Genomic DNA, 12,793 nt, shown 5'->3' on the forward strand with positions numbered 1-12,793 from the left:
GTTTAGGGGATATATTTATATATTAAATTTTAAATAAGGAAATGTTGAATTTTTTAAATTCAAAAAATTAAAAAAAAAACAAAAAACGCTGATATTGTGCGCGACGCGCACAGTAGCGCACAATATCAAACCTCTATATATATATATATATATATATATATATATATATATATATATATATATATATATATATATATATATATATATATATATATATATATATATATACATGATTTTGTTATACTGCGCGACACGCACAGTACATGACTATGCGCGTCGCGCAGTATATCATGATTTTTTTGTTTTTTTTTATTTTGATTAAAAAAATAAATAAAATATATTAATTTTGATTAAAAAAATAATAAAATATATTTTTTAAGATTTTATTAGAAGGATTCAGGCATCCTAATTGGGATATAATTTTTCAGTTAATTTTTTTTTAAGATTTTACCTCTGGGGTTTAGATTTTCCAATTGGATTATAATATTTAGTTAAAAAAAATTAAAAATGAATTAAATTTAAGTATTTATGGAGTATTGTAATATGTTAAGGGGATATCTTAACGTCTTAGCTGTTATATAAAGAAATATTGTTTTTAATTCAAAATTTCTGTGTTTTGTTTTTTTTTTTATAATTAATTTTTGAATTAAAAATAATAATTAAAATATTTTTTAAAAATTTTATTTTTAGGGTTCAGATTTTAGGTTATAGTATCAAAGTTTTTTTTTTTTTTAATATTTTACCTCTAGGGTTCAGGCTTTGGGTTATAGTATCAAAGCTATTTGGGATTCAAGTTTTGGGTTATAGGGTTATAGTATTAAAGTTATTTTTTTTAGATTTTACCTCTAGGGTTCCGGCTTTGGGTTATAGTATCAAAGCTATTTTTTTTTTTAGATTTTACCTATGAGGTTCAGACTTCCCAATTAGGTTATAATGTTTGGTTTTTAAAAAAATATAAAATAAAATCAATTTAAGTATTTATTGAGTATTGTAATATGTTGAGGAGATATATTAATGTATTAAAAATTTATATAAGGAAATCTTTATTTTTTTTAATTGATTTTCTTAATTAAAAATTTTAAAAAAATAATTGATATCCTGCGCGCGTGCACAGTCGCACACTGTACGGACGCGCAGGATATCAATCATATATATATATATATATTTATTTATTTGGTTAGTATTTTCAATTGATACTATTCAAAAATACTGGACTGTTTTTATAAATTTACCAATTGTTTCTAAAACAATAATAATCTATAAAATTTAAAAAAACTAATTAAATAATAGGTAACATGATAAATTTTACACAAACTATTAAATTATCAAAAATGACAAAAGAAAGTACATGTCAAATAACTAATAAAAGGATATGAAGAACTATTTAGACAATCTTCTCGTTCTTGTGGGGGTTGGTTTAATTTATTTATTTTTTAATAAATGCCAGGATGACACACATGATGGATCAATTGGATTCAAGGCCGGCTTTAAGGTCTAAGCATAGGGCCCTAATTTTTATTGGGGCTTATTATTATTTTTTGTATTAAATATATTTTATGTGTGTGTTTTTTTTAAAAAAGAGAATGGAAAAGAATGTCAATGTGATAAAAGATTGCACAATTTCATTATATAAAAATTGGGGTCATTATTTTTTATATATTAAATATATTTTTTTAAGAGAAGAGAAAAGAATAGTGTTGATGCAGGAAGTATCCGACGATCGAACCTATATTTTGATTATGTCAAAGAATTCAAAGTTAAGGTGTTTTGTTATCTGATATGTTGAATGAGCTTTGCAGGAAAAGTCCTAAGTGTACTTAGGAAAAAGTCTTAGCTGCGATTAGGCAAGTGGAAAACCGTAAGGGGCGGTTACCCTAGGTCCTAGGGGGTGGTAACCCTAGGCGGAAAGTCTTGGGGGGTCGGAGCTTCAGGCAAAAATCCTAAGGGGCAGTAACCCTAGGTTGAAATCCGGGTGTCGCGAACCAGGTAGAAGTCTAGACGGGTCGTGGACCAGACGTCCAGCATGAAGACCGAAAGCATCGGATGCTGAGCAAAAGTCCAGTCGGTCTGGAGGACCGAATTGGCGAAAGGTAACTTCTCCTTATTGGAGTAGGTGAGGACGTGTTCCCCAGAAGGGGGAACAGTAAGCGTCGATTCGATCTAGGATTTCCGATCGGAAATCTGAAGTTAGAACCGGACAGCCCATGACTGTCAAACTTTCATATTTATACTATTATTGTGTGCTGACGTTGGTTTTGCAGGATGTATTGTTGTTTTGTCGACTAACACATTTTACAGGGACAAAAGAGCGCAATTTACCTCGGATGGACATTACCCGAGGCACCCTCATGGAGCTTAGAGGCGCCTCGGGTCCAAAGGAGCAGAGTTTGTGTGCAGTGGAGCTGGAGGCACATTCATGGAGGCTTGAGGTGCCTCGGACAACATTGAGGGTGCCCTCAAGGATCATGGAGGCGCCTTCAACAGGATGAGCGATGAAGGTTTCAGTGCTCATCCACGCGGCTGACTCGACACCTTGAAGGCGCCCTCAAGGGGATTGTGGGCGCCCTCAGCAGGCTTTATAAGGGGTCTCGACCAGCAGCTTTGTATCAACGAATTCCAAGACATCTTTGAGCTGCGTATTGCTAACGAGACGATCCGGCTGAGCTACGACAAGACCCCGACGACCCGAAGCTTCAAGATTGCTATTTTCATCGTCGGTATAATTTGTATTTCAATTTTAATATTGTACTTTAAAGTTGTAACCTTTTGCGCAATATAGTTGTTACCCAAAGTAAACACTCAACGAGCGTGAGCCTTGGAGTAGGAGTCGCCCTAGGCTCCGAACCAAGTAAATACTTGGGTCTTTCTGTGTTGTGCTTATTTTAATTTCCGCTGCGTTACTCGAGTGTTTTCGAATCTGAAATACGTGAAAGCCACGAGCGCTATTCACCCCCCCTCTAGCGCTTCTCGATCCAACAATTGGTATCAGAGCGGGGTCGCTTCGATTTGGTGCAACCATCAGTCAAGCAAATCTTTTCGTGGTGTTTTTCAGTTTTTTCGGAGTCGATCGGAATCGGTATTTTTGCCGTCTTCCGATCTAGTTTTTCGTAATCAGATTCTTGTCTGGAAGTTGGTGCAATATCACTCGAGATCGTGTTTTATTCTTATTTTAAACTGCACTGCTAATCCAGGATCAATGCCTGAGACAAGTTTTTGTTTACTTTGTGTGCAAGTTTTATCGCAAGTTTTAAATGGTCCATCAAGAAGGCTTCAGCATAGTCTATCTGCCACTCTTTTCCGGCAAGGACTTTAGCTATTGGCAGAACAGGATGAAATACCACCTCAAGACACAAGTCGAGATGTGGATCATTATCCAGACCGGTCTCGAGCTTCCACGTGACGACACTAGAGAACTAGTCTCATGCATCAACTGGGATGCTAGCATAATGAAGAAAGTTAAAGTTGATGCCAAAGCAACCTGTATGCTACAATGCGGGCTGACAAAAGAAGAACTGAACAGAGTCGGACCATTCTCAAGTGCGAAAGAGTTATGGGAAAAATTGATCAAGCTGCACGAGGGCACTCTCGACACGAAGGTAAGCAAGCGTGATTTATTGTTTAATAAATTGTATAACATAAAAATGCAGGAAGGAGCGACGGCGAGCCAACTTCATGCGCGCATCCAAGACCTGCTGAACGATCTTCACACAATCGGCCAAAGAATAGAAAATCGCGACGTAATAAGGTACGCGCTTAACGCTTTTCCGAGAAACACTTTGTAGGCATCCATGATTGATGCTTACAAAGTTTCCAAGGATTTATCTGAAGACCAAGCCTGAACCTGAAGATGAGTCCGACCAAGATTCTGAAGATAAAGAGTACCTGGTGAACCTGGTAAGGAAGATGTTCACTAGGAGGAAGAAAAACTTTAGCAAAAAGGACCTGCAGAAGATCAACTCCCCAACTGAACCAAGGAACGTGACTTGCTTCGGGTGCAACAAGAAGGACCACTACAATCACGGGTTCCCGAAATTGAAGAGCGGCAAGTCGAAGACAACCAAGAAGAAGACTCTCAAAGTAACATGGGATGACTCGTCTTCAAAAGAATCGGAGGATGAAGATCAGAAGCATCAAAGTCACCTAGCGTTGATGGCCCGTAAATCAGAATTGGAAGACAGGTCCGAACCCAAATCGAGTCATGAGTCCGTACTCGTTTTCGAAGGTCCCGAAGAGGTATACCTTAATTTAAATAAGAAATTTTTTAAAATCATTGCTTGTTTAGATAAAAAATTAACTGCACTTAAAAATGAAAATAAATTACTCCTTGAGGAAAACCAAAACCTCAAGGAACAAATCACAAATTCTAATCCAACTCAAGACTTAACACTTGAGGAGGAAAATTTAACACTAAAAATAGGAATTAATAAATTAAAAGGACTTTTAGAAAAATTTACAATAAGATCTAAGAATTTAGATCTTATTTTAAATAATCAAAAGACAGTCTACAATAAAATCGGACTTGGCTACAAGTCAAGTTCAAATAAAACGTTTAAATCACTAATAACCCAACACAAACAATAAAATAAAGCTTGTGTTCCGAAAGCGTGCTTAACTATGCAAGTAGGAATTAACCAATATTATATACCTAAAGATAAAATTTACTATGTAAAATCTGATCAAAATTCAAAACACAAACCTAGATCAACAAAATCAAAATCAAAGTATTTTAGAACCCAACAAAAATCAGACTATCATAAAGTTAAATACAATTATAAAAGTAATAGACATAAACTTAAAACTTGAAAATATAGGCCAATAATTCAAGGGGAGGCTCCAGAATAGTTGGCACCTCCAAAACTAACCTACCCGGCAGGGTAATTAGGACCAGTTAAAAAGGGACAAAAGTTTAACTTGACATACGGTACTCGTGAAGTTTTGGATGATAGTAGATTAGGAAAGCTTAGTCTATGCATGTCTAGAAAGATATGGCTTCGACCTAGTGCATTTGGCTAAGTGGAACTAACTGAAGCTACCTCTTACGGATCCTAACTAGTTAGACTAAGGTTTTATACTAAGTTCAGTGGATAGGACTATTTGGAAAATCTTGAAGGCATGATTACTCTAATTATGTCCAAGTGACTCACCATAGCCTAGAAGTTTATCCAAAGAATGCCTATTTGTTGAGCCCAAAGCTAAACTTGAATCTAATACAAAGTTAAACTAAACCCTAAACCTGAACATAATTCATCTCACAAAATTATAGGATTCCCTAATTGAAAATTTAGATCGGGTGAGATGACTAAGGACTAAACTTAAAAATTAAAATAAATTAAATTAACTTAAAATAATTAAATTAAATTAAATTAAATTTAAATTAAATTGAATTAAACTAAATTAAATTAAATTAAAATTAAATTATATTGAATTAAATTAAATTAAATTAAATTAAACAAATAACTTTAAAATTATCTTTTTAATTCCTTTAAAAATTATTTCAACTTTTAAAAATATTTTAACTTTTAAAATTATGCTTAAATTCAAAAAAAATTATTTAAAATTTATTTTTTACTTTAAAAGTTATTTTAAAAATCTTTTTAACCTTAAAATTATTTTAAAAAATTTATTTTAACTTAAAAATTATTTTAAAATTTATTTTAACTTAAAATATTATTTTAAAATTATCTTAACTTAAAAAATTATTTTAAAAATCTTTTTAACTATTTTAACATAAAAATTATTTTAAAAGTCTTTTTAACTTTAAAAATTATTCTAACGTAAAAGTACTTAAAAATAAATATTAACTTAAACATTATTCTTGACAAAACAACTAAAGAATCATTTTAAGTAAAGTTAGAATCAAATTCAGACTAACCTTAACTTCTACCTATTGTAGGAAACTAAGTAGATTTTGGACAGTGGTTGCTCCAAACATATAACTGGAGATCACACCAAATTCACTCAACTTACCTACAAAAGCTTAGGAACAATTACCTTTGGGAACAACGAGAAACTCAAGGTGATTGACATAGGTAATATTAAACTTAAAATTGACTTTATTATTACAAATGTATTACTTATTGAAAATTTCAAATATAACCTTCTCAGTATTAGTCAATTATGTGACACTGGATATAAGGTTAGGTTTTTATCTTCAGAATGCTCAATCAAGCACTTAGATAATCCTACGATAAGTCTAAAATGGTTTAGAAAAGACAATATCTATGCAATTAACCTAACCACTTCTTCACTTAAGTGTTATTTAACACAAAAAGAAGAAACTTGGTTATGGCATAGAAGAATGTCACACACAAACTTCAGAAATATAAGCAAATTAAATGGATTAGTTAGAGGATTACCAAAATTATCTAACTTAGACTCAATAATATGTAATGCTTGTCAACAAGGTAAACAAATAAAATCTACTCACAAACCAACTAATCAACCTCAAACCAACTAAATACTAGAACTTCTACACTTAGACTTATTTGACCCCCATGGGGTCAAATCAATAAGTGGAAGTTTATATTGTCTAGTAATAATAGATGACTATTCTAGGTTCACCTGGGTAAAATTTTTAAAAAATAAAGATGAAACTTTTGAAATTTTTATAAATTTTTGCAAGCAAGTTTAAAACGAAAAAGACCCTAAAATTAAAAGAATTAGAAGTGACAATGGGGGTGAATTTAAAAATAATAATTTTAACAAATTTTGTCTTGAAAATGGATACTATCATGAATTTTCGTGTCTTAAAACACCTCAACAAAACAGAATTGTAGAAAGAAAAAATAGAACTCTACTTGAAGCCTCTAGGACAATGCTAAATGAATATAATCTACCTAAATATTTTTGGACAGAAGCTGTTAGTACAGCCTGTTATGTGCAAAATAGAACAACACTAAATAAAATACATAACAAAACCTTCTTCAAAATATATTATAATAAACAACCCAATATAAAATACTTTAAAGTATTTGGGTGCCTAGCCTTTATACTAAATACAAGAGAACACTTAGGAAAATTTTCCTCTAAAATTGAAAATAGAATTTTTGTAGGATATTCACTAAACAGTAGAGGTTATAAAATATATAATAAAGTTACACTAAGGATTGAAGAAATCTCAAATGTGAAATTCGAGGAATCCAACCAAAACCTAGAATAAACTTAAATTCAGCCAATTGAAGTTATTCAAGGCAACAATAATCAAGAAGGAACCAATGAATATTTAAATCATGAATAGGAAGAAGAACCTCAAGAGAATCAACCTCCTAGAACCATAATAGTTAATCCAAATCATCCAATTGACCAAATAATTGGTAATCCAGACCTGAGGGTTCAGACTAGGTCATCCTTTAGAAACCGAAGTCAAATATCTATGATTTTAAAAATTAAACCTGAAACCATAATTGAATCCTTACTTGACCCAGACTGGGTCATAGCTATGCAATAGGAACTAGCTCAATTTGAAAGAAATAAAGTTTATGAATTAGTACCACCACCCAAAAATAAGAAGATAATAGAAACAAAATGGGTGTTTAGAAATAAATTAAGCAAAATTGGAGAAATTACTAGAAACAAAGCTAGGCTAGTTGCTAAAAGGTTTAGTCAAGTAGAGGAACTTGACTATGATGAAACTTATGCCCCAGTAGCTAGATTAGAGTCTATTAGAATGTTACTCGGTTATGTAACCCATAAAGGGTTCAAACTTTATCAAATGGATGTCAAATTCACCTTTCTAAATGGATTAATAAAAGAAGAAGTCTATATAGGACAACCACCTGGATTTGAAAGTCTAGACCACCCTGACTATGTCTTTAAGCTAAGGAAAGCCTTATACGAACTTAATCAAGCACCTAGGGCATAGTATGAACGGTTAACCTCTTACCTAATATCCAAAGGGTTCAACCAAGGTCAAATCGACCCAACCCTATTTGTTAAATCAATAAAAGATGATATTTTTATAGTCCAAATCTATGTAGATGACATAATTTTTTGTTCAACCAACTCAGAATTTTTAGAAGAATTTACAAATCTAATGGAACAAGAATTTGAAATGAGTCTAGTAGGGAAATTAACTTACTTTTTAGGATTACAAATTAAACAAACAAATGAGGGTAATTATATTTATCAACAAAAATACACCAAAGAATTACTTAAAAAATTCGGGATGGAAAATACTAAAGAAATAAAGACACATATGGCAATTAACACAATCCTAGATAACGACCCCAATGGAAAACCAATTGACTTCAAATACTATAAGAGTACCATAGGTAGCCTACTATACTTAACTGCAAGTCGACTCGATATTTTATTTGCAGTTAGTATGTATGCTAAATACCAAACTTGTGTAAAGAATCTCATTTGACTCGAGTCAAAAGAATCTTTAGATACCTTAAAGGAACATCAAATATAGGAATTTGGTATCCTAGAACTAATACTTTTGAATTAATAGGCTATTCTGATTCAGATTACGCTGGATGTAAATTAAATCGCAAAAGCACAAGTGGTGGATGTCAACTACTAGGTCATCACTTGTTAGCTAATTTAGTAGAAAGTAACACTGTGCTGCTCTATCTACAACTGAGTCAGAGTATCTAGCTATAGGAGAGTGTGTTGCACAACTACTATGGATGATGCACACCTTAAAAGATTTTAATTTAAAACTTACAAATGAAAAGTATTAATTGATAATATTAGCTCAATTAATTTAATAAAAAATCTTGTGCATCATTCAAGAACCAAACACATTGAAATTATGCACCACTTTATCAGGGATCATGTCACTAAAGGAGATATTGAACTCAAATACATTGAGTCCAAGTCTAATTTGATTGACATATTTACCAAACCCCTCCCTGAAAGTGAGTTTAGCAATCTACGTCGAAAATTAGGAATGTGTTTAATAGACTAGGATTCTTAAAGTTTAAAATTGTTTTCAAAAATGGTTGTTTTTAAATTCTAGGATAAAACTTTTATATTTTAAAAAAAATTATTTTTAGAATTTCAAAAATTAATTTTAGCCTTAGAATAGATCAATCTCTTAGAAAGTATGCTCTTGTAAGGCTAGTACTTGAGCATCTCACCAACACACTGGAATTACCTTGTTTGTGATTATTGAACATAGAAAGGGGTGAGATGCATAGACAGATTGCCTGGACTTAAGATGCTTATCTCAGTGCATCAACCTAAGTCTGAGCGTTAAATACAAAACAAATATCAATCATGTTAAGTTATTCAGCTTAGTCAAACACTAACTGATTACAAATGATTTAACCTGACTAATCAAGTGAAAGCTGCTATCCTCTGATAGTCAGTAAGTAACTAATTGATTAGACATTTATTTTTTATGTCAGGTTCAGGGGGAGGATTAATTATTTTCATACTTATTTTCCCTTTATTAAAAATATTTTAAAATTAGTTTTTTAAAAAATATTTCCTTAAAAATATTTAAAAATCTGATCTATTTCTTTTAAAATCTAATTTGATAAACCTATTTTTAAAAATTAGCTTTTATAAAATTAAGTTCTTTTAAATTTGGATCTTAAAAAGTTTACTTTTATATAAAAACTTAGTCTTGAAAATTGGATTTTAGAAACTTAATTTTGAAAATTGAGTTTATCCACTTAGTGTTGAAATTTGAATTTACTTTTGTAAATTGGTATACTTGTAAATTTGCATTTATAAAACTTATGTTTGAAAAGTGTTTTAAATTTTGCAAGCTTATTTTGAAAATTAGGTTAATTTTGTAAAAGTTTATCTTTCTAAGTTATCTATCTAAATTAACTATTTTTCAAACTTAGCTATTTTTAAAAAGTTAAAAGATAAAATTTAAAGCAAAAATTTTAAGATTTTCCTTATTTTCTACTTTAAACTCCCCCAAGTCAATTTGACTTAAGTCTGCATTTTCTATTGCATTTTCACTTAGCCATTTATACTTATCATTTCTATGTTTTTTTTTATGAATGTCAAAGGGGGAGGGTTAGGTGGTTTAAGTTAGTTAAATAACAAAATATCAAATATAAAACAAGACTAACTTAAAAACCTTATAATTGCTTGTTTTACTTGTATTTTTTCACTAACTTAACGCAGGTTGTCATTGCATCAAAAAGGAGGAGATTGTTGGTGCGGGTAGCACTAACGGTCTAACTCAGGTTTTGATGAATGACAAAGTAGGTTAAGTTAGTTTAATTGTGATCTAACACTTTGATCAAGTGTGCAGGGGAAGTCTAGATAGGTTGACGGGCTGACCTGATGTCTAGCACGAAGTCCAGCTAGGCCAAAGGGTCGACCTGATAGCTGGCACGAAGCTTAGCTAGGTCAAAGGGCCGACCTGATAGTTGACACGAAGTCCAGACAGGTCGACGGACTGACTTGATGTCTGGCACAAAGTCCAGCTAGGTTAAAGGGCCGACTTGATAGCTAGCATGAAGTCCAGACGGGTCGACGAGTTGACCGGACGCCTGACAGGTAAGTTAAGGTAAGTCACTGGAGGGGAGTGACAGTGAGGACGCGTTCTCGGGAAGGAAACTTAGGCGTCGATCCAACTTAGAATCATTTCGGAAATCTAAGTTGAGATCGTGACTAGATTTCGGTCTTGAGGAGACGGAACCTAATTACTGCTTTTATTATTATAAACTATGCTAACACTTTATTTTTCAGGGTAGTATAGTTTGCATTTGCCTCGGACTAACATTTTCTTGTAGGTAGTTGGAAAATAGGAGTCCGGGCACCCGGAAGGGATCCGGGTGCCCGGAGGTCCAGGTGCTTGGAAGGATTCGGGCGCCCGAAATGCAAATTTTATCACCTTATCGCTTCACCACGTGGAGCTCTCTGGTTGACTGGGGTACGTCAGATTCTAGGCGCCCGGAAGGGATCCGGGCGCCCGGAGCTTGCTATATAAGGAGGGTGAGCCCTGGAGCAAAGAACAACTCACAACAACATCTTCCAACGCTTGCTCTACTGTGCTGTGCTCCTGCGATGCTGCGATGCTGCGAAGCTTCTCCGACACCGTGCTGCTTTCTTTTTCCTTAATTATTGTCGGTATTTTATTTATTAGCATTCCTATAATTTAATTTTGTAATCATCTTTTCGAATTGCTAGTGGATTACCCAACGAAAGCACTCAACAAGTGTGTGCCTTAGAGTAGGAGTCGACAAAAGCTCTAAACCAAGTAAAACGATTTTTGTTAGCATTGTGACTTTATTTTTCCGCTGCATACTCGCTACATTTTTTTTTTAAATCGCTATTCACCCTCCTCCCCCCCTCTAGCGAATTCCTCGATCCAACAGCTTGTTGCGACGAAATTCGGAGAGAAGAATATATTGAATGGAGGAAGCAGCCTCTCGCTGTCAAAAGAGCGATCACAAAATCGGAAAGCTTCCGCAATTTCATAAACTAAATCTCACAACCTCGGATGTTCTTCTATGTGAAAAATGAATCTCACATTCACAACTCCTCTCTTTATCACCCCGCCCCCAATTGAACCACCCTTGAACACACCATTTATAATGAGAATTTTCCCAGAGGTAAAAGATACTTTTTTGCCCCCCAAAGAAAGTGGGCATGCCCACGTTCCCATTCCCTACAGGGAGAGGGAAAAGGGCAATGAGATTTGGGAATTGAGGGTTTGCCAATTGAGTGAAAAAAAGTCACAGTGAGATTAGATGTTTAAACACATGGGTATCCGAGCGTGCTTTTTCTACACGTCGTCGTTAATAATATTAATAAGTATTAACTGCACTCTACACATCTTCAAATATTAAGTTTTCTATTTCATATGAATAAGGAATGAAAATAACCTCACAAGTTTCTTGTGGTCAATAAATTTTTTGTCTTTGTTTCTGCCATCCAAAAGAATTCCATGAGATACTTTTTTATGAGGCTCTCCAATGATTGAGCTAAGTTATATGTTGGTGGTAATGACTCTAGAGAGCAATTGATGTAATTTAATTTTTTTTTCAATTTATACAAATTTATAAATATCTATTCAATTTATATAAATTTAAAAAGAAATTTTTTCTACTTATTTTTTTAAAAAAGTTTATATATATATATATATATATAAGACCAAAATCTCATGGTCAACACCATAAAGTACCTCGTCAACTTCATCATCAAATATCGATTCGCCTAGTGCTTCGATCTCCTCTTCGTCGTAAATTGGATCACCGAATAATTTGATCTTGTCATCATCTTCGTTGCCTCCTATGATTGGATGATCGAGAGAGCAGGATTAGTCGCACTCAATGTTGTCGAGGTCTGCATCCTTATGGTTGTCTCCATCACCGTGAGAGGAAGGGGGGACGTAGAGGTGCTGGGGAGTCGGCGTTCTCTCGAAGTTGTAGGTCGTGGAGTGGTTGAACCCGTATTTCTCAGAACCAAACTTGTGCTTGGACAACTCTTCTTGATTGGAAATTAGAGATTTTTCAAAAGGGGAATAAAGGAAATTACGATCTTTACGTTCTCATGTCGCTAGACGTTGAGATAACTTTGTGACTTGTCTCTATAGATATTGAATATCGTCTTAGGTGTTACGACCACGATGTGAGGCTTCCTCAGCCGGAACCTGCCTTTCACAATCATGACCACCTCCACGACGACCCTCCATTGGATCTTAATGAGCTCTGATACCAACTAACGCCAAGCAGAATATAAATTATCCTGGGGCGTGAAGTTACAGAGAGATTAAGAAGAAAACAAGAGAGAAATAACAAAATAAGAAGTAGCTCAAGATAGGTTTTAAAAACCTTCTTGAGAAAATAAGAGCGGGAATAGAAGAACAAAAGATATGTAG

Source organism: Zingiber officinale, chromosome 2B, assembly GCF_018446385.1.
Source record: "Zingiber officinale cultivar Zhangliang chromosome 2B, Zo_v1.1, whole genome shotgun sequence".
NCBI classification, from domain to species: Eukaryota; Viridiplantae; Streptophyta; class Magnoliopsida; order Zingiberales; family Zingiberaceae; genus Zingiber; species Zingiber officinale.